General features: G+C 35.5%; 1 protein-coding gene, 1 non-coding gene and 1 pseudogene across 2 annotated transcripts in view; all 3 read right to left on the minus strand.

The window, feature by feature from the left end:
* The window catches only part of LOC145675822 (uncharacterized), a 526,764-nt gene that overhangs the window by 226,458 nt on the left and 275,808 nt on the right, over nt 1-24,498 (minus strand). The gene's annotated exons all lie outside the window — the stretch shown is intronic.
* Nucleotides 9,219-9,290, minus strand: TRNAD-AUC (transfer RNA aspartic acid (anticodon AUC)). Its single transcript has one exon. It is a non-coding gene; the product is annotated as a tRNA-Asp (tRNA).
* On the minus strand, nt 11,822-14,041 carry LOC145675830 (protein NDRG3 pseudogene; annotated as a pseudogene).

The raw sequence follows: 24,498 nt of genomic DNA on the forward strand, positions 1-24,498 counted from the left end.
TATTCATGATCTTCCATGGAAATTCACTGGTGCATGCGCAGTAGAAACAGAAGAACACAATTTTCTGATGTTGGTCAGAACGCAAATTTCTAACAGGCTGTCTGAATTCCTTGGTGGAAAGCAGTAGTTCCCAACCTAGGGACCTGCAGCTTCCTCCTGAGTAAGCATGAAGAGCGAGTAAGGTGGCGAAAGCTACTGGCATAAAAGAATTGTGCAATAAGTAAATAAAGCACTACTTATTATGACTTTCAAATTCAGCTTGACAATTTTATAATTGCCGTTTTACAAAAACATCATATTGCACTAGGAGGGTATGCAAAAGTTTTGCTGGAAATAAATATAAATTCCTGGGATGATGATGATGATTATTATTATTATTATTATTATTATTATTATTATTATTATTATTATTATTATTATTATTATTATTATTATTATTATTATTATTATTATTATTATTATTGGTCTCCTACTTCTTGGCCAAGATGTGAAATATTCACTACCTTCTTCATACCGCTAAATCAATTTCTTCACTGTTTTCTCGTCACAGCTCATACCCCTAGCTATCTGAATGGCAATTTGTCTAATTGTTGCTCGACCTATGATTTTCCCTCGCATAGTAACAGATAGTTTTCTACAGCTTTTAGAGCGAGGTATTTTGACAACCTGTAGAAATTTGCATTGCGATTCGTATTAGCAATGACAGTAAAGTGGATATTTCTGTTCCTACTGTGCATCATCAGTATCATTATATCAGAAGTATTCCGCCATTACCAGCGGGTCACTTACCGCAGCTGAGAAGCTGCCATGCTCCACGATCTTCTGTTAACCTCTCCATCTTCACATACGATTTTTCTGTTTTGATATCGCCAATAGCCTAATTCTGTTTCTATATAGTCTAATTCGTCCTCTCCCTCTCTTCCCTGCCACCATACCCCTCAAAATACTATATCCTTCATCCTAAAGGCTCTTTTCGCCATTTCTATCCTTGCTTTTATTTCACGTTCGCATGTCAAATCATCACTAGTAATAGTACTCAGATATTGAAAACTAATCACTTGTTGTTTTTTCCCGCTTCTACTTCTATATTTCACACCGATCGCTTCGTTTCAATCACCATGGATTTTGTCTTTCTAACATTTATTTTCATCCCATATTCTTCACAAGCCTTTCTCAAGTTTTCTACATCTTATTAATTTTCTTTTTAGATTCTACAACAACAACCATATCAACCCCAAACCGTATACACCTCACCATTCTATCTTCTACGGAAATTCCATCTTCATTATGTAGACTCGTTTTCGTTATCTCTTCTAAATAGTTATTAAATAAAATATAATCGGCGGAATATAGCCCTATAATCTCTGTTGAACTCATCTTCCAATTACACTGTCTGTCTACTGCGCATGCACCAGTGAATTTCCATGGAAGATCATGAATAATTCTGATAATTTATATAATATTTATGGCCGAATATGTAATAAAACCTATATCAATAATATATATCATTCCTCAAAGTAACGAATACGGTAAACATTAAAAAATCAATAAACATACTACAACAGGGTGAAATAGCTATAAACTTCAGACACTACAAAATACATTTTATTTGCTCTTCCCGCTGGTCTAGTGGCTAGCACGTGTGCCTCAGGTGTATGTGGTCCCGGGTTCGATTCCCCGTGGGGGAGGTTAGGAATTTTAACTGTCATACCTATGTGGATGTTTTTGTGTTCGTGTTCTTGTCGTTCAAGGTTAATGGAAAAGATTGTAAAATGTGTATAACCGAGTAGAATATAGAGACAAGTTACTCATATGTCAGATACGTTCGGTGAATCAGTTAACTTAAAGAAAAGAAAAATGTGTCCAAGGCATTTGTCTGTAATTTGCAAAAAAAAAAAAAAAAAAAAAAAAAACTAACTCTTAAAAGTTACATCCAAACCCATCAAAGTAACATTTTTCTTTTATCTGTTCTCGAAGTTCCTCTTCGTATTTCTATCTGATTCGATTAAATAGAGCTTCGAATAGAGACTATGTTGAATTCATTTATTGACTAAGCCTGAAATTCTGATAAAGATATGGCTATGATTTTATTACTACTATTATTATTATTATTATTATTATTATTATTATTATTATTATTATTATTATTATTATTATTATTTAAAATACGAAGTTTCAAATCAGGCGATGCAATGTTTACGTAAACTAAATGATAATTTATTTGATAATATTTACTAGTCAATTATACATTTGTGAGGTTTTGCTTTGGGAAATTAAGTGCATACAACATTGAATAGTAAGAGTATTACAATAAAAATATATTATTAAAAATATTGATTAAGTAATTGGAGTTAAACATGCTTTCCAGTAGGAACTATATAGAGAGAGGATTTACTTTAAAGTGTGATGCAAACGAATATTCGAGTTTTAATCCGAATAGAAATCGATAACTTACACAAGGATATTTACTTCATTAGTTGTATAAATCTTTATGCTTATCGTATTATAATTCTATTTAAAATTATGATTTTTCCATTTCAAAACGTAGAAGGAGAAATAAATATAATATTCTATTTGTTAAGGAAACCTTTCAAACAATGATAATTTCAGGTCATGACCCGTCGGAGAATTTGAGACCCTGTCGACATAAATTTCCCCTTCGTGGCCATAAGTTATTTTCGATCATGCTCAAAGTAGACTAATAATGTTTTATCAGTTTTTGCTCATTCATATCTTGACCATTACCGGGGAGAATCTTCTGAAATCGTCAATGCTTATAATTACTTTTTAATTACAAATCAAATGATAATAATGACATATTGAACATACTTAATATTTTGTTCTCAGCTGTGGATTTTAGATTAGCAATTCATATAATGTTCGCTTCTAATCGAAATTTGAGAGAAAAGTAATTTCCAAAGATTTATTCAAAGAAATGTTCTCAGTCCTCTGATGAAAATAGGAACACACTTTTAAGAAAAAAAAAAAAAACAAAACGAATATTTTCTACAGGGTTTGAACACATAAACTTCTGATTGACAGACTAGTCACCCAAACCGCTCGACCAGTTCGTATGTCTTCAGTGACCTCTTTTGACTTTTGTGTAAAGTGGTTTCCTGCTCCACACTTTTTTGTTTTGTTTATGTCGATACAACTATAAGTTTGTGGTGAATATTTGGACGTTACAGATCTTGCAATGCATAAAAGGGTTTTTCGTATAAATTACATTCAATTTTATGTCCTAATAACTTTTATACAACAGGTTGAATCTGTGAAATGATTGGGGTTGGAGTGATCGTAAATATTTTCATAGTTAGGAGCCTGGATATGCAAACTCGCTCAGCGTGGGGATTTACTTCTGTGAAATTTGGTACGTAGTTGTATTATGAATACTTTTATCAAATAGCAACAATAAAATTGGATATAAGTCCGAAGGCACTTAAAGGTAAAAAGAAGTAAGTCACTGTTTTCTGTCTCTCCTGAAAATTTAATAAAAATGACTTACTTCCCTCTCCCTTTAAGGTCCGGATATTGTGTAATTACTTTCGTATATCTTTTTACACATTGGTAAATGTTCTTTATTGTTGTTTTCGTAAAGTCATACACAAGAGCTAGGATCAGTAAAAGAGCAAAGAAAACAAATATCATGTTGGAAGAATAGTTTAATTAATTAATTACCAACAGGGGTGCCCACAAAGGGGGGCTATGACGCAAACTGCGTCATTGAAATATTTGGGGGTGTAAAAATCTATATAAATATGTTTGAGGGGGTGTAAAAATTAATCGAAAAGATTTTTTTCTTGGAAGAACACGTACGGATAGACAATTGAGGGGAGTGCGTCATGAACATGAGGGGTGGGCACCACTGATTAACAATGACAACAACAAAATGTTACAATCCAAAAAATTACAAAGAGCTGAGGGATCTGATCATTGTTGGAAAAAAGAAGTACGTTATTTATACTGGCAATAGAGAATTATTGTTGTTGTCTGTGATTCCCTGGGCCTTCTGTCCTTATGGTCTTGTCCGGTCGTATTCACTCAGGGTTGCCAACTTTTCTTAAGTAAAAATGAGGACGGGTCAATTGGAGTTGGAACCCCTTTCCTTCCTCTCCGGAGACGACTACACGTACGGCGAATCGTTGAAAATGATGTAAATAATCAGCTGAATAACACGAACCTGAATGAAAATGAAATCTTTGAGTTTTACGTCCCACGGTTATGCCGGTTAAGCTAAAGGAGACGGTGAAGATGAGAAATGAATGAAATGGTAGAATGAAGAAAGTGGGAGGAAACGGGAGAACCCCGAGAAAACCCACGCACACTGTGTTTGTCCACCACAAAGTTCACTTGGCGGGGGCTGGGATCGAACCCGGGACGAACCTGAATGAATGCGGCACCTTATTTTTTTTATTTTATTGTATGGAATATACTCAACTCGATTATCAACTCATAACAATTAGGGAATAACGAAGGGTAAGGGAAAAAAACAAGGAATGTCCATGTGTGTGCTTTAACGAGTGCTTTGTCCTATCTGTTGGTGACTGTTGGTACTATTTGACTGTATATGCATGCATGCGTAAATGTAGAAATGTTCATGTAAAACGGGGAAAAGATTTGACTAACCCTATTCATTTTATACAGCTTTTCAATATTAAAGTGCCGTTTTCTCGAAAATGTAGTTTTGTGACATTCCTTCTTTTTTCTCCTTACCCTAAAGACGAGCTGCTAACTATTTTTTCATGAGTCAAATTAAACCACAAATTTGATAAATTGATTCTATATCCTACATAAAACTGTGCCTTTAAAAGAATAAGTTATTTCTTTGTAAAAATGACCTAGTAAAATATTAATTAATTTTGAAAAAATCGATAAATCGGGACAATATGCGTTCCGACGAGTGTCCGGTCGGGACGCGGGACAAATAAGTCAGATATCGATACAGTTCCTACAGAATCGGGACGGTTGGCAACCCTGTCTTCACTAGCTGGCCCGTGATTGTCTTATACTCGGCACTGGTCTCAGAGATCTTCACTGTTCGAAGAACACAATGCAAAAGAGGGGGAGTTCTGCTCGTGGTTCTACAGAAAGCATTTTCGCGGATCCCAAGAGCTTCAGATATTCTTTGATCTGATTGGCCGATAGAGATAAGACATCACGAGTCATGACATACATATAGCACAAAGTAAACGATAGCTGCTTTCGGTCCTTGTGGCTGAGTGAGCTAGCGCAACATGCTAGTAAGGAAAATTGTTTTTGGCGTGGGTTCAAACCCTGCCTCCTGTCTAAAGAAAGTTTTTTTTTATTATTTTAAAATTTTTTATAACACTTCTTTTGTTAAAATAATATTCAGAAAGTGATTTAACGATTATTTTTTAAAATTTTAATTAAACTTCTTTCATTAAAATAAGTTTGCCCTTGTACTATACAGATCCAAAGCAAAAGCAGCAGTAATAATAATAATAATAATAATAATAATAATAATAATAATAATAATAATAATAATAATAGGTGACGACATCGGTACGTGGCCAATAAGAATGCTACTTCAGCCATGTTTTGGCTGAACCTCTTGGGATCAGCGAAAATGCCCACAGAAACACGCCGATTTCCTCTGCTGCCACCTGGTGGCTGGCCACTTCTAGAATCGACCAAACTGACGATAGCTCTTCGAAGTCCGATCAGAATGTATCTTGTTTTTCGGAATACTTTCTGAATCGCGTTTATGCTATGAAGCTTTGACTAGCAACTTGTGCTTCTAGAACGTGTGCAATTTCATTTGTGGTCCACATCATAGACACCTGTAAAAAGTAATATCAAAATGAACTTCCATTGATCGACCTTAAAAGAACTAAAATATAGGCGGGAAAGATTCCTTATGTTCATGCAAATTGAAATGAAATGTATCCCACAAATATGAGACACCCTGCATATATCTATCAAATATTATCCATAAATTTTATAATTTCCCATGGCAAACGAGCATTCTGCTAGTACAAGTAAGTAGACTAGCAAGGAAGATTACTACTACTACTACTACTACTACTACTACTACTACTACTACTACTACTACTACTACTACTACTAATAATAATAATAATAATAATAATAATAATAATAATAATAATAATAATAATAATAATAATAATAATTTAGGATGGTGTTACATAACATAACCTTAGTTCACAACTACCTCCTATTCCAGAAACGTCCGTGCTTCTTTAAGCGTTTTCTCTCGTTTCTGAAACCTTTTCGTCAAAATTTGTTTACCCTCAGCACTGATCTAGTGTTCGTAGTTTGAGGGAAAATTTTCCTTATCGAGGGAAATTTCTTAGGTGAATTTAGCAAAAAGGGAAAAAGGGAATTTTTCGATAAAACGTAAAAATCCAGTGAAATTCTCGCGCTAACTGATTGACCAATATAAATGCTTTTTTCTTTTTTCTTTTTTGTTCTTCAGAAATACACCAATAGAATTACAATAGTTCGTGTGTGTGTGTGTGTGTGTGTGTTTAAAGTAGCTTAATTTGGACCCATTATTGGCTGTTTGTATTTGTGTGTGTGTGTTTTTTTTTTTTTTTTTTTTTTTTTGTTTAAAAAAGTGAAGGAAAAAGTAAAAAAATAGAAGCAAAAGGCAAATAAATAGAACAAATGTGGTTGGCAGGAATCTTATCACACAACTTCTGGCATAGGAATTGGACACTCAACGAACTAGGGAAATTTTGATAAGAAAAGGGAAGATACTGAGTCAATCGAGGGAAAGTTTCTTACGAGGAAACCTATGAACACTGCACTAGTTTACTTGGCAAGTGCTTGCAACTTTGGCACACATAGCCCTAGGATCGATTCCCAGTAGGCCAGCATTGAAATTTAAAGTATTAGGCTGACTTGTTTTTCACTGTAAAATGTATGTCCACATCTCATATAGCCTCGATGCTGAAAGAGGCTATAAACGTCAACAAACGGACATTTTAAAACTTGTTTTAGTTAACTGTCTACAATACTTTGGATAGAAAAGGCAAGCTTCTCTAACAAGTTCGAAATATGTAATTATACAATTAAAAAAAAAAAAAAATCTCACTTGTGTGCCAAGACGTTACCTGCTGTATACACAGATGCATGCACCGCACGATATACTCTCTCGTAACGCTGAAGGGATTGTGATAATTAAATTACCTCTCGCTCATCGCATAAGCCTATTATTTTAACAATGATAATTTGTTTTGTCTGCACACTACACACTTCAATGAAATGAGAAGCAAAAATAACATGCTGTTTCTAAAGCGTGACACGAAAGCAAGAATACGTTTCGTTTCCTAAAAACGTGAGATAAAACAGTGTAATAGGAGTATGTAATTATAAGGAGAAAAGACACTACTACCATTTTGTACTGTGTGTGTGAATGTGACATGGCGGGGGCGAATATCCAGTTTATAAAACAAACTGCAGACATTAACACAAACAAAGCATTTTATTAACTAAATAGAATTTTTTTGGCGAGTGCTTTTTAAAGGGTAGATTAACACTTGGTTTTCCCAGTTTTTTTCTTTTAACTTATTATTATTTAAGAAGTGCCACCATTACTGATGAAAGAAGTTTACTGAAGTGAATGTTTAAAAAGATCGTGCAAGTCTCTCCTCCCTCCGAAGGTGTGATTGGTTGACGGAATAAAACATACTGTAATGAAGACAGTTTTTTTAAAAAAATATACACAAAAAAAATCAGGTGTTGAATACTTAAAATTTCCTACTCTTAACGTATTTAACACACACAGAAAGACACAAGACATGGCATGTGTTAATGAAAACTTGACTCATGACCCACAATCCACCGTGAACCAAGACCCACTCTGACTCACAACTCACCATGACCCACCCACCCACCAAAACCCACTCTGACCCACCATCCACCTAAACCCAAAGTCATCAACTCTGACCCAGGATTCACACCCTTCTCTCTACTGACTATAAAGAGTTTACACTTGTAATAGAACAAGGCTGTGAAATTGTCACTAACCGAAGTTTGAATTTCTACGGTCAATCTATCAAGTACCGCTCTATTACAATACCAGTGGATCTGATCTTTATGTCATAAAATGGTAAAGTGTTTGTCATGGGCCAAATTACGATAAATTTCAATTTTATTATTATAATATATAATTAATTATTTTCTTCTAGAATTATAGATACTTTTCAGCAGTGGAAAATAGAATGGATTTGATAGTCTCAAATCAAGGTAAAGTAAGCCAACCTAAAGGGGGGGAGGAGGAAACAGTGTAAAATCCGACTGTGTCTCGAACGCCAAATAGTAAGTCCTATTGATATTGTTACAATTATCCAAAGTGCCTGAAGTTATTTTTCGCTTAGATATTCATCTCAGGCAAAACCAAAGGAAAAGGAAGAAAAAATGGAGACCTTGAAAGTAAAACGTAGAAAAATACACTAGTCTTCAGAAGATGATGTCTACAATACACTGAGCAGAGTGGGTCGGTCAGTTAGAGTGGGTCATGTCATGTTGACTCACTCTATCTCTGACACACACATACACACAAAAATGAAATTAAATCATTAAGTTTTACGTGCCACGATTATGCCGGTTACGCTAAAAGAGACTGCTTATGAGAAATGAATGAAATGGTGGAATGAAGAAAATGGGAGAACCTCGAGAAAACCACAACACCACAAAGTTCACACGGCGCGTGCTGGGATCGAACAGAGGGACCCCCAAGCACCGGAGGTAAACGCTCGCGCTCTACCACTGAGCCACCGCGTTCAAAATTTTCTAGTCTATACTTATATTTGTACAGATTTTAAAAAATCGTGACCAAAAAGCTAAATTTCTTGACTTTCATGACCGTTTTCTGATTTCATTACTTTCATGACCGGTAGACACTCTGATATAGTAACTTAATATAGTAAAATGTTTATTTTTACATAATATATTCTTCAAGGAGGCTTAAAACCCGGAAAACCCTCTTGTGTACGCCACTGCCATTGTTAGATACTAAATTATACAATTTATAAACCTTCCTCAGAGGTTTAGTAATATTATTAGGAGTATTTACCTTTAAGCGGGGGGTAGGGAGTTACGTAAGTGAACCACTGAACATTACTGTAGCATAAGTGGATATCAACCCAATGAAAACTGAAAGGAAGAAAATAGATAACTCACGATTAACAATAACGTAATGTAATTAGCTTTAATTAAAAAAAAAAAGTTACCTCCCCGGCGGGGAATCGAACCCCGGTCTCCCGCGTGATAGGCGGGGATACTAACCACTATACTACCGAGGACTGCGTTTGAAGTTGACTTGCACCAAATATTTCAGGGCTTTATCTCTACTGCAATAAATTTCTATTGTAGTGAGCATTATCACTTGTGCTAACAAATGATTCCGTCTATTAATAATGTTAACATAACATGTGGTGTTATTTCTTTCGCAGATTAATTTTACTGCTCGAAAAGTGGTATTGTAGTTCAATCCTAAATATATATCCTTGTTATAAGAACGTCTCAGTCTTTGTGTAGCGCTACTAATAGTTTACAGACACCCTACACTCAATGATGCCAGCCTGCAACCTTATAAAATCACATCTTGAAAGGCAGAAATTCCCATTTTATTCTAAAATTTCCCACGCGCTATACTTATTACAAAATTTTCAACAAGTTAAAACTACTATATGAATGTTCCGTTAAGGGGGTCCAGTAATTTCTTACACACGAAATTTGCAATTTCTCCACTTCTTTCGTTTGATTACATAATATAACGTTATATTAGGTTAGGTTAGGTTAGTTTTGGTTTGCTTTAAACCCCCTTAACGGAACATGGACCATATGTTACTTACTTGAGTGAATTATTCGTAAATTCTGATCTTCTGAATCCCTAATAAGTATCTTCCTTAATTAAAAGAGACTATTGAAATTGTTGATCAAAACAAACACATTTTGTTGTCACAATTTAGTATTTGTTCATGTATCACGCTTTTTGCGCCATAATGTTCTACTTGAACGTACTGAAACTAGGCTAACTTCATTCTCCAGGTTTTCTGTGAGGAACGTTTCAGAAATTGACAGTTTCTCGTGTGATAATTTACTTTCTTCCATTCATGATTTTTGTTTAAAAATTCCAAACCAGGGTACAACTTACGTTCTTTACTTCTGTCACCAGTTCCTGCATAAATCACTTTTATACTAACATGGACTTTCAAATAACAAAATGTAGTAATTAATACTGACTTCACCTTTATTCAAGCTCATTAACCTACATTCCTCTCAGAGAATTTTGTTGGCATTAATGAAATAAGCATTTGAAAAATCCTATAGCTATATGCTGCCAATTTTGATTTAAAAAAAATCCCTTTATCCCTATTCAAGAAAATTAATCTAAAAAATCCCACAAAATGGGATTTCCCCCGCGGATTGGCATCACTGTCTGTACCAATAGGTGGTATTAGCGCCCTATATAGTATTTGAATTTCCTACTGCTAAGAGCAAAATTCTATCAAGATTACTTCCAAAAGTCAGGTACATAAATGTATAAGCGAGACGAAAGGAGAAAGAATTCTTCTGGAATGGAGACGAGACGGGAGTTCTACAAAGTTTTACGAAAGAAGACGAGAAAATCTTATCTTGTCTCGTCTCATGAGCAATACTAACAGTGAGTCACTCGTATTCTATATCTATGCCAGCATGCTAAGTGCAACAAGCCAAGGTGAACCAAACTCAGAAGTTTCCGGCGTGCAAAACTATGAAACGCAGCCTCTACTGCCGGGCCAAGCCTGTCGTTGACCGAGCTCTGCCAACAAAGATGGCGACCTGTATCCTCCACACGATGGGCTATTGTCCACCAAATTTGATTTAGATCTGGTTAGTAGTCACCGAGAAGTAAAGTACTACATACACACACACGTACACGTGGTATGAAACTATAAGCTCCCGTATTTGTACGTCGAGAGCGAAAAATCTAAAGTTGCTAAGAGACAATAAATTTGCACTCTGACACTTCTAAACATATGTGGTTGCAGTGTCTGTTGTTGGCATCAGTGACCAGAATGGCTTGTGGGACCAACCTTGAACATACTCCGTGATGTGACTGTTATGACATGTGGCTGCTATGACCGAAAGCGTTACTTGTGTGTATGTGTTTAAGTGCAGTTTCAATCTCATCTGAAGATGGGCAGGATGCAGAGCAGAAGGTAATGTCTTCTCTTGGACTATGAGTATTTATTTATTTGTAGTTTTCATTTGGAGATAAATAACAGGATTTATTTATTGATTGATGTGTTAGGCTGGGTACAATGTAAAATAACAAAAAGCAAAAATACAGAATTATACAAAATAAAACGGAAGATGCATCTTATAACGAGCAATGAAGTGTTGAAAAAGTTTCTTGACTTCATGGTGATAGTTCAGAGAAGAAATCTATGAGGATTGTGAATTTGCTAAGCAGCTGAGCGGCAGACATACGAGGACGACCTGAAGATTTGTTGTGTCTTACTGAACATCCAGTTTCAATGAAACACTTATGCCACTGTTAAATAGTAGGCCTAGTGGCATTATCTTTGCTATACTTTATACGAAAATTGCGTTGTACAGTTGTCGCAGACTTGAATTCTTCAAACCAAGGCACACTGCTAGCACGCTCGGGACCAGTAAAGGCAGCTGTCTTTGATGCAACTGCCACTAGCGCTTGCAGTAGTTTGTTTCTGAATTAGTGTACTACGTGAGTCAAAATTTGATATAATTTACTTCAAAATGACACCAAAACCATGTCACAAACCACAAGATAAATTAATATCAGTTTTGAAAGTTGTAAAGTCCTGTTGATACACCCTGTATGTGTTTTTACTATCAACTACAAAATTAACAAAAATAGGGGTATTATTAATACTTTTCTTGCTTTAGAAGTTACGAATAATTCGACATGCTTGTGATAAGAGTTACCAGAGCAAAGTAACAAGACCAATGATTCTAAAGAAACGTATTGGTTTATTTGAAGCTGTTTACTGTATTTCACTGATCAAATCAAATCCCATTGCATAAACACAAAAGCTCTTGTTTTTCACAGTTTTTTTTTTGTTAAAAAAAGAATCATGCAAATTGTTCATGTGTAAATAGAAGCTCAATTAATTACCTAATTGAAAGACTTTCATTGCTCGAATATATACAGTGTATACATATAGACTTTCTCGTTCTAAAGCATATGCACACACATACGTAGATATACAAGTATTACCGTGACACATGTATAACTTGTACATGAAAAGAGTACCATACCTCACTTCAAGGAAGAAACAGATGAAACAAGGGACAGAGAGAAGAAATAAAAGATTTTAATGATTCTTTTGAAGATTTAAAAGTGTATCTTACGTTGTATATTTTCTTGTTTCTAACCTTTGCGTTGTTTACTTTCCTATTTCTAGCCTTTCGGCTGCAATTATTGACTTAACACACAACAATGCCTGACATTGGGTTTTGCGGTATGTTAATGGTTCGACTCTAAGTCTGTGAAGTCACTTCATTGAAGAAGCTTGGCGAATCGCCTCCTGTTTTTCTCGTGAAAGATACGAAAAGCGACTTGGGAGTAGTATGCTCTCCAGATAAAAAAAAAAAGACTTAAAAAACACTAACTTCATTCTATAGAAGATATCGTAGTTTTCCTAGCAAGCTTCACAGCATATCCTTGCCCCTGCAAGAAAAGTCTGAATGCTTCACTAATTTTGCCTGGTTGTTCCTCTAGAACCATACCGCAATCTTGAATCTTCATCCATGATGAGTTGGTAGGGTCCAGACGACCGTTGAGAGTAACTGTATCCTCAACATGAGGACTAAATGCTCCCGTGATGTTTAGCACTGCCATTTGCAATGTTCGTGCATTAGACCGACGCGATGGATCAACACCTCGTACGATGTTAAGATCAGTTCTCCGAATGTAACTGTCAATGAACAAAGCCAGATTAGTGGGATGCACGTGACGCTCGAAGTATTCTCTATAAAGCTGCACCAAATCATGGTTCCTTTCGCCTGTCCCCTTTCCGAAGTGGTGCCATATAAGATAGTCGATCACCCCTTGTGTCATACCTTTAGACCGTAAAAGTCCGATATTCAACTTCTGGTATCCCCACTCAATCCAACCAGCTTGAGTAGATACACAATTAATGAGGCAAAGGGCTTCAACTTTCGTAGGATAAGCAAAAGCAAACCTGGCAAGAACATTGCCACCAGCACCTACGCCAAATCCGATTACACTCTTTAGTCTAAAATATTCCATAACGGAAGTTAGTTGCTCAGCTAACTCATCCATTGTTGGGTAAATAAAGTCATCTGAAAACATGGGAGCACCTTCTTCTTGGCCGGGAGCGTTCACATGGTAAATACAAAAGTTCTGTAACATACTCCTCATGTCTTCGTAAGTGAAACATGTTTGATAGTTGGATATGTAGTTGAGCCCTAGGTCATGGTACGTAAGGATTGCCGGTTTCTTTCGATTTCCTTGTACTGCTACTAGTACCGTCCCATGGTTGGTTTGAATCCTTTCTTCTTTAATGATATCTTCAAACTTGGAGAACGTTCTGGGTGATGGAAATTGAAGCTGGATATTTTTTAATTCGATGTCATCTCTACTGTCTGATCGAGTGATATGATATCGAAAATAATCTGTCATTTTCTTAAATATTCTTGCAACTGAAAACAATAACTTGCGCAGTTTGTTCATTGGATGAGAAGTTTTGAATATTGAAATTAAATTGACATTGGGCTTTATTTATCCAACTAGACACTCACTTCGCAGCGTTTAACCAGCTATATATACATAAACAAGTTGAACCTTCTTATCTCCACGCGAGTTCACACTTATGGCGGCACCACATTATCTATAAATTAAGTCTCCACTTTTTTTTTCTTTCTCAATCTCAATTGAGGTTTTACATCTTCTGATGCAGACCCACGTTCTACTCACCTACATCATTTAGTATTCTGATAAATAATTGTTTTATAATACAGTATTTTTTCTGTGAAAGTTGATGAAAATTATGGATGATGATGATAAGAGAGGCGGATGATCTCATCTGTCCTCAACCAAGGATCTTATAAATAGAGGATCTGCCCTTACAACAAAATCTTGAAGCCATACGTCACAGTTTCACTCTGCCCACTCCGCCCAATAGGATCGCAATGTTTTGAGCCAACAAACATGGCGGAAACGAAAGTAGCCAATCAGACGATGTCGAAAAAGAGAGTAGCCAATCAGACGTGCCAATGGTCGGTTGTTTTCTGGCTTCATTATTTAATAGGATGAAGATATATATATGGGTCAGATCCTCTATTTTATAAGATCCTTGTCCTCAACAGTCTTTCTTTTTCTTAATCTCAAGTGAGGTTTTATTTCGCGAGGTGCAAACTTAGGACCGAGTTTCCTTTTGTCACTAAGTTTCGTTAAAAATATTGTTCTATAATATAGTAATACTTAACGTAATAATTGATAACAAGAATTTTAGGAATGATCAAAAAATGGATCAAAAAGATTGCGATCTTGGCCAAGAATCTTAGGAATGATCCCAAAAATGCATCAAAAGATGGCGATCTTGGCCAAATTAGTATTTGGATCAGGAGCCACAAAATTTGTGAATGTCGAGTTTTCGTGTTCTAAATCGAGTTTTCGTGTTCTTTATGGAATAAGCGCATCATACTGACTTAAGTGATAGTTTGGGTTTGGTTGCACTATATGTAGTTCTCCAAGATATAAGGCCTGAAAGAAAATGTTTGTTTGAAATATATTGGAATTTTTGGACAAAGGGCTACACAATTTTTGAACGGCCCTCAAATCGAGTTTTCGTATTTTCTACGGAATAAGCACATCATACTGAGTTAAGTGATAGTTTGGGTTTGACTGCACTATATTGCAAGGATCCCCATATCACAACAGACGCACGTGTCAGCTCAACACGTGCTAATGATTACAAACAACCTAGCAGACAACAGGCCGACACGGAAGACACCTTGGAACACCGAAAGCAGACGGACCTCACAGAAGGACCCGAGGGGAACAAATAAAAGGAGGACCACCGAGGGACCCAGGATCAGTCGACCAACTGATCGCCTAACCTTTACCTTCCTATGTCGCTGTGGAGTAGGAGCACCTCTTCCTTACCCTATGTCGCACTGGGCTAGGGGTCCATCTTAAACTTATAATCCAAGCCTAACCTACAACCTGCCAAAGTGTTCTGGAAACTGCCATGAGTGGAAGGGGCACCCGGCAAAACATTTATTATTCCTTCACTTCGTCATTGAGGAAGAGACATTGAATTAGATACACTTGTATTTATTATATTTTGTAATAAAATTTGGTGAAGGGGAAAAGACACTCGGTCTATCATTTGACTCTACCAAAACATTACAATATGTAATTCTCCAGGTATAAGGCGTACAAGAAATTTTTTGCCTGAAATATATTTGATCTTTTGATTTAAAATGATGGATGAAGATGGCGGATATGATTCTCAGACTAGAACATTCTTTCAAATTGTTGATACCGAGGATCAAATACAGCTTAATTTTCTCTTTTTGTTTTTAGATAATAAGGTTCGTAAATCATGACAACAAAAGAAACAAGTTTCCAAGTTACATTAAAAAAAAAAAAAAAACTTTTCTTTACATTTGATGCAACTTGTAAGAAGGTTGAGAAACAGTAATATCTTACTGGATATTTCAAACCATGTATATACTAAGTAATTTAACAGTGTAATACACTCTTTCGAGAAATATATGGAAAGGTCCGAATCCATACTTCGTGCAGATTAAGAGTCCGGGGACTACCAGATAATATCGTTTAACTTAACGTTTATTGGTCTAAGACAATATGGTAACAGAATCTAGAGCATACCCAATAACTACAGATGTATTATATGGATGTTTACTAATATGTAATAAAAACTACTATACCAGTGTTCATTTTTGCTAGATACGGTTGCATTATAGAATTTATTTTCTGATCCAGTTAAAAGTGTAGGGCCCAGAGAGAAAAATACACAGCAGAGTCACGCGAGTAGCACTTGTCTCTGAATTCTTAGTCTGCACCATATATTTTCCTGTTTATGGGGGGGGGGCGCTTTATTCGCACAATAAATATTTCTCCATTTTATTTCTTAACCAAAATTGCAGTTTAATATTTTTAGATACAGACCTAGGTTCCAGTCACCTATATCTCTGAGTTCTACTATAAATAAGTATTTTGCAATATAGAAATATTAATGTAAAACTGATGAAAATGATGGAAGATGGCGGATGATTATGCTCTTTTTAATAAATAACTTTCTGAGTTATTTAGAAGTTGACCTTTGATATTCGGTTCAGGGCTACCATCTTGGCATTTACCTAATTTCATGTCGAAGTTGGTGAGCAGCATGAAGTGAACTGGAGCTGAAGATTGATTGTTGGTGTGAGAAGCAAATGTTTCTATCTCCATATAATCTGATTCCACTGATGTAGTCGAGTCCAGATGATGTTCCTTGACTGGAGGGGAGTGCTCCAGACGATCGTCGTAGGTGATACTGATTAACTGGCCATCTTCTTTGACGTTTATGGTAATGTGTAGAGATCAAGGATCTTATAAAATAGAGGATCTGCCCTTACAAAAAAAAAAAAAAAAAAAAAAATCTTGAAGCCATACGTCACAGTTTCGCCACCCCTACTCTGCCCACTCCGCCCAATAGAATTGCAATGTTTTGAGCCAACAATCATGGCGAAAACGAAAGTAGCCAATCAGACGATGGCAGAAACGAGAGTATCCAATCAGACGTGCCGATGCTTGTTTTTTTTTCTTTTCTTTCTTTCTTTCTTTCTTCCTTTCTTTTTTTTTTTTTTTTTTTTTTTTTGGCTTCATCGATTTAATAGGATGAAGATACCTATGGGCAGATCCTCTATTTATAACATCTTTGGTAGAGACCGATCTTTAGGTATTAAAAATCTGGAAAATAGGTAAGCAAATAAACACTTAAAATTTAAGAAATAGGCATTAAAATGTAACTCGAAATAATGAAGATAAATACTCAATACAATTAAAAAGTAGGTTCAAGTCATAGATAGCGTTTAAAGAGTATAGAAACATACCTGTTGGTTAATATCTTCTTTTGTGTTTACAAACACCTATATAGGTGTTATTTATATTATACAAATTATATATTCTCCCAATGAAGGCTTATTTTGAAGGAAATGCCTAGAATAGGCAACATTAGGCACTAAAGCAATTATTTAGGCAGTAAGGGGTGAAATAGGCAAAATAGGTCAAATAAAATTGGCTTCAATGGAAACTACAACCCCCCATATGAAGTATAAAACGTTATAATATCCTTAATATTAAAGAATAGGCATTCTGCCTAACATCCGGTCTTTAGTAATGTGGATCGGACGGAGCTACTTGAGACTGTAGATGCTGCGGAGTCCAAGGAACCTAGAGATTCATTCTGTTGATAAGGCTTGGTTCTACTGGGATGGATTAATGTTTGTCCTTCAGGGGTTGCACCTAGTGTAACCCACAGATGGGCCGGTTACCAGTTGAGATAGACCTTGATGCTTGCCTTCAGCCTTTCGTCCAGGAACTCAGCATGTATCTGCCATTTGAAAACCCGTTCGGAAAAACTGTCCAAAAGTGTATATGCGTCAGTGTCTTCGCAAGTATTGTGATGTGATGACTAATGAAAGGTTTGACTGACTGGTTGGATAGTAGTCAAGGTGCAACAATCCTATCACCAAACTTGTACTACCATTTGCCGTTGACTAGATAAGTTTGACGAAATGGTACTCAACTGTATGGACGAAAAAGGAAGTCGAGGAAATGGAAGAAGGAAGGAAAACCAAAGCTCGTGACAGTTTCATAGGTGGCGCTTCAGAACTTTAACATATCTGTCCCGTGGCATTCAGACAGTAGAAACTTTAAGAATAATGGAAATATTCAAAGACTTTCCTGAGATGTACCTGTCTCAGTAGAAACTTTCAGGGTTATGAAATTTATCCACGGGATTTCGCTTGGAATTTAATGGAATGTGCCTGTCAAAGTACAAACTTTAAGAATAATGGATATATCCACGGGATTTTCCTTGAGTTTTAGTGGGATGTGCCTGTTACAATAGAAACCTTAAAACTAATGGAAATATTCAAGAGATTTCTGTTGGGTTCCAATGGAATGTACGTGCCACAGCAAAAAAATCCAATATAATGGAAATTACATGAGATTTCCCTTGGATTTCGATGGGATGTACTCGTTATAGTAGGGCTAATGAAAATATCGATTAGATTTCGCTTGCATTGTGCTATGGTGACCGCGAAGAATAGGCTCTACACCAACTTAGAACTGCTTTCCCTCACATGTGATGCACCGGTTCAATTTGGTACGATCCGTGCAGCTCTGCCTTCCGAACGCACACATAAGAAAAAACGTGAAATAACAGAAGTGCACCAAGAACGTTGCCAAACTACGAAGACATGGCGAACGAGTGATAAAGACAGCACTTAAAGAACTATAGCGCAAATACTAACAATAGTTAGAACTGAATGGTACCAATAATAATAAAGCAAAAATGAAAAATTAACAATAACGAATAAAAACCGAATGAAATTTACGTTTAATCCAACAACACTATACTCTGGGGAAATGTTTTCCGTATAGCACGAAAAGACGACACAGGCAAAATTTCATGGATAGGGGTTGACGAGTGGGACATACCCTCGCGTTCTATTGGGTGCTAAAATCGGTAAGTCAAGCTTCATGACTCCGTGCGATCACTATAGTAATGAGATAATATTTTTGAATGTCCAAAAGTCATGGTGATTCTCTCGCAAAGATTCAACATGAAAGTCCCATAGGAATCCCGAGGAAAATATGCTGTTCCCGGAGCATAAGCAAACATCTGGATTTTCCTTATGATATTTACTAGCAGAAGTGAGATGTCCTTTAAACGTTCCGATATCCTAAGACTGATATCCCTTAGACGTCTAGGGAACGTCTCTGGGATATGTAGAAACGGATAAGGGAAATACATTTATTTTACGAGCATAATATAGGTTATTGAGCTATTAAGTTTCTATTTTGATCAGCATCATAATGTACAGAAAAGGAAAAGCGCTATAGTTCTTTAAGTGCTTTAGTTGAGACTGCATATATGTCCTAAATGTGTTGCCAACCCCTAAAATAAAATTATCTGTTTTTGTACTATTTTATTAAAATTTTACTAATTTTATCCTATTTTATGGTACAAATTATGGTGATTTTATACAATTTATGGTGATTTTATGATAATATTATACTGTTTTTGGTGATTTTTATCATATTTTTGCCATTTTTATAGTGATTTTCAGTGTTGCCATACAACAAAAATTATTGTAAAATATTTTTGATAATATACTTTGATATCTAAGTTGGTAACCCTTGATGGAAACACACAAATGGTTGAGAATACAAAGTTAACTTCCTAAGCCTCTAAAGAAACTTGTTCCTTCCCTTTTTTGTCCTTCCCTCAAGCGATGAAGAACAGGTGAATGAACTTGAAGAAACTACCTGGAAAGGGAGGGAGGAAGGAGACCCAGGTGCATGAAAGAATGCTAGGAATTCCTTTGTTCACGGAGTAGATAATTTTCGTAACGTGCGTCCTTTGTTATGCAAATTAGGGTGAGTGTTGGCAATAGGCCTTTTGTTAAGAGGAATGTCGTTTATCCTTGAGGGTTCACGTACGCAGGTGGGAACAATGGATGCCGCAGATGTGTATATGTAATAAATTAGGGTCAATGACATGCCGGCTTCCTTTATCCTTTGTGACAGAGAAGTAGTTGGAATGACTACGTGACTGGATGCATGTACACAGAAGGAATTGTTTAGGGAGCGCAGCTGTATGTTAATTTTTTTATTCAGGACAAGAATGTCGTTGGAATGCCTACGTGACTGGATGCACGTACGCAAGGGTTGAATGTTTTGATAGACTAAATTTTTGATAATAGGATGGAAAGGTAAAATATTTCAATCATTGTAGGGAGGCCTCTTAACTGGTAGTTGAAAGAACAAAGTGTCCTTGTTGTGTTGTAGTATTGGTTATTGATATTTTTATTGATAGGTAGATAAAATATTTATATTATGTCTAGAGACCATATTGATTGAATAGAGGATGAAAATCTAATCAAGTATGTTAATTTGTATTAATTTATGTTTAAATTTGCATGAATTATAAGCTGTTTTTGGTTCTTAGGAGATAGGAGAATATAGCCTGGTAAGAGGTAGTTCTTTCTGTTCTAACTTGTTTGAGCTTTGAGGCAGGAGGTGGAGCTTGTTAACTTGTATAGAAAGACTCTAGCAAATGAAAAACCAGACTTGGAGAATGGATTTACAACTTTTTATTCCAACCCAAAACTTGTAGAAACCAATAATAAAAGGAAAGAGGAGGGACTAGGCAAGAACGAAGAACGAATGATAATTTGATTACCATTGCTTGAAGGAGGTTCTTTGCGGCTTAAAGATCCCTTTTCAATTGGCCTGTCCCCTGTCAACCAGCTTGTTTTATGATCCTGCCACTCGAGGGTAAGGAAGATCGTCCCTTCTTTACCTGAGTTTATGTTTATTGCAGGGTGCAATAAACCTGATACCTGCCTTTAGGTTTATGAGGGGTACAATAAAATCTTTACCTGACCAGAGTCTTCTTTCCTTCTTTGCAACCAAACAAGATTTCTTTAAAATATTTTTTCATAAATTAGATTAATGAATTAATTATTCATGAATATTAATTAGTTGGTAATGAAAGGGTTAGAAAGAATGATTTTTTCGTATTTAGCATTTATTTAGAGGTATATTATGATATGTATCGTATAGATTAGTATATATTGTACACACATACCCAGATATTGTGGGAGGAAACGGAGACAACTCTAAGAAAAGTATCTTATGTACTTTTACGGTCTTTTCACTGAATGATATGGGATTTTATTGATCTTTTAATGATGTTTGGGTGTACGAAACACAGTTGAATCACAAATGGGGGTATGTATATAAGTACTTTTTGGTAATGGACGTATGTATACGTGTTATTGCTGATATGTGGACAGGAATATATGTGGTTGCATATTATGTTTTGTACACATGTAAGTGTTTTATAGTCACCTTTAACGTAATGTAGGGTTGCATAACTTCTTCCTTGGTGATATGTTTGGTGAATGCAAACACCTGAAGTGTTTGTATTGTATTAATATTGGATTGCATTGCAGCCTTATATATTATGACTCTTTATGCATGTACCCTTATCTTCAACGTAATGTAGGGTTCTTTGGGGCATGCTAGCTGAAGGCAAACACCTGAAGTGTTTGTATTGTATTAATATTGATTTATATTGTAGACTTATATATAGTGACTCTTTATGCATGTGCATTATCTTCAACGTAATGTTTGGTTCCTATTGGTATAATGATGGACGAATAGCTTTTACCTTATCGATTGTACTGTAGACATATATTGTGACTTATTATACATGTAACCTTGCCTTGACACGATTGTTAGGACCACTTATGATGATTTTAATGATGCCTTGCATAACCTTATCCTTTGTTTGTTTTGTATTGTTATATATTGTGGTGCTTGACGTATGTAACTGATTTAACCATGTCTTAAATGTATAGTTGAGATATATATTGTGACTTTTTACGTATGTAAGTGCTTGTTAGACATATCTCGGTTTATTTTAACCACATATACCATTTTTAATTTGCAAATAATTTATTTGTGCGTCCTTGTAGAAGGCATTATGACGTCATCAGGGTTTGCAGCACATACTGATTTATTGTATGCTGTCATATAAATAACCTTATATGAACCATATGTATTCTTTTCCTTTATCTTATATAGAATACCATATTTATTTATAAGATACCAATATTTTGTATAAAGGTTTGAACGTCACAGAAAGTATTATTATACCATGTAAAACTGATCAGTAAATACTTGATATAACACAGTATATGTATTTTTCCTTTATCTTATACAGAATACACATACTTCTTAATATGATACCTATTATTGGGTGTATAAAATAAAACATGGATTTAAAATTTGTGTTATTTGTTTATTAGCATTAATTCTTGTTCTACAGTAGTAGGCTATGTTATTGATTAGAGATATTTATATATATGTATTTAGGTAATTGATATATTTATAAGTATTCAATATAATAATTTTGTATTTGCAATTGTGATATTTCAATTGTATATTTACGTATTTACAATATTGATATTTTTAATTGTATATTTTCAATATTGATGTTTTCATTTACATATTTACAATATACTATTTACATATTTATAATATTTACAATATTTACATTATTTACAATATGCTATATACATATTTATAATATTTACAATATTTACATATTTACATTATTTACAATAACAATATACTATTTACGTATACACATATATACACATAGGGAAGTGGCAATTGACGAGTGCTGTGAAAATATTTATGAAATTTGTCTCTGTCCGAGATTATTATGATTATGTCACTATGTTAGGACATATTTAACATAACATATATACAAATATTTATTGAACGCTCATAACAATAATACCAATCATTCGACACACATATTACTTTGATACCCGTACGGTAATGTTCTAAACTCGGTTATACTGTGAGGATCAAGTCGACGTCTTTTATTTTCAACTTTTTGATGTGTTTTAGTTTCAGGCATGGATACAATGACAAACCCCGGCTTTCGAACAATTCTCCCTGGATTGTTTAACTGTTTACTGTCAACTTTATCGTGAATTAGATTATAAAAATGATCAAAATTAATTTCCTGGCGCGTACGATGATTTAAAGTTATACCCCTAATTTTAAATACATAATCTACATTGTCCGTCCCAACCTCTTTTAAACGGTACGCATAATTCTTTGGCCCTATTCCTATAAATGCATTAATTTCCCACCCTTCAGGAACTTCGTTAGTTAGTTCACCCAGGTAGGAACCCAAGGAAAGCGGAGGTTTTTCATTACGTGGCTGTACAAACATAATACTATCGGTGTCGCAGTACAACACACGGTCAGGCCCTACTGTTGTTAATAATTCATAAAGTTTTAGACGCGCCCACGAGGTGATGAACGCGGCAAGAACAACATTTGAGAACTTCCATGGTTTGTTTTTGTTCTCAATGTTTTTATACGTTACAATGAGATGCCGTTCTCCAATAGGTAATACAGTTTGCACCTCGTATTGTGGTGCCCATAGATAAGTCAAAAATTTTTCCGGAGTATCGACAATTACAGATTGCGATAAATCCGTTCGCTGTCCCCATTTTCCATATAGTGAATTGAGGAATATTTTAGAAATATACCTCAATCCAGGGTTTTTCCTTATATTATTATAATTTAATTTAATGCCTTCATGGGTATAATAGTCTGTAATATATTTTTGCTGGTCTTCTTTGGTTTTGCAAGAAGCAGGAAAACCTGAGGCTTCCTGTTTCATTTGAAGAAAGGAATTCACATAGTCTTCAAACAGACCATTTGAAATATCCTCCTCGCCACCAACCATGTTAAATTCCCAGATTTCAATTACTTGCAGAATTTTGTATCCGAGCTGTAAAGCTACATGGAGTTCAGGGGTACAGTATGTGCCCGTTAAGGTTCGCTCGGAATCGCTATGCACGCAATTGTCAATACTTTTTTCTATACACGTACGGCACAACCCAAACAAAAGACGTCCATTACATGCATATGGTAACACCGGAAAATACAAATCATTAGGGGGTAAAACAGTGCATTTTACTAACCCATGAATACTTTCCACGTCTGGAAAGTCTGGCCCCTTGTATATTTTTGGCTTACCTACAGGCAATGGTTTACGTGCCATCACCCAAGGGTATAATGATGTTACATCATAATATGCCACGGTTTCCTCGCTGGTACACTCGTACAAAGCATTAAAGCATTCTGTACGACCACCATGGAAACTATCTTTTGGTATTAGATGATCAACAAGATCCTTACAGTGAGTTTGAATAAACTCCTGCATGGACTTATCAGTTTTCACCCAATGATCCCATTCGCATTCCCACATTTGAACAACATTAAGATTTAATTTTTTCAGGAATGCTATTTTAGTGGTGGTTCTTTCATACCGGTCTTGTAAGGATATACCTTGTTTAGAGGTGGAATCCAAAGACACGTGTCGAAGTGTAGGATAGCAGGTCAAGCACCCGTGGAAAAAACACCCATGAAATTCGAAAACTGTATTCGTTCGAGGTTCAAACCCATCGACCTTATACCTCCCAAATCGTTTTTCCAAGCCATTCCCGGAATGTTGGATTTTATTACCTCTGGTACGTTCTAAATACCGTAACCAGTACATTCCCTTAAGGCTTTGTTGGTCACGATGGTCGAACCCATAGGGTGGAATAATTGGAATAATTTCTTTAGGCAAATATAAGATACGATAGGTCAGTATGGCCAAACTAGCAATAGTAGGCGCGACG

The sequence above is a fragment of the Thermobia domestica genome, chromosome 18, assembly GCF_964235325.1.
Source record: "Thermobia domestica chromosome 18, izTheDome1.hap1.1, whole genome shotgun sequence".
Lineage (NCBI taxonomy): Eukaryota > Metazoa > Arthropoda > Insecta > Zygentoma > Lepismatidae > Thermobia > Thermobia domestica.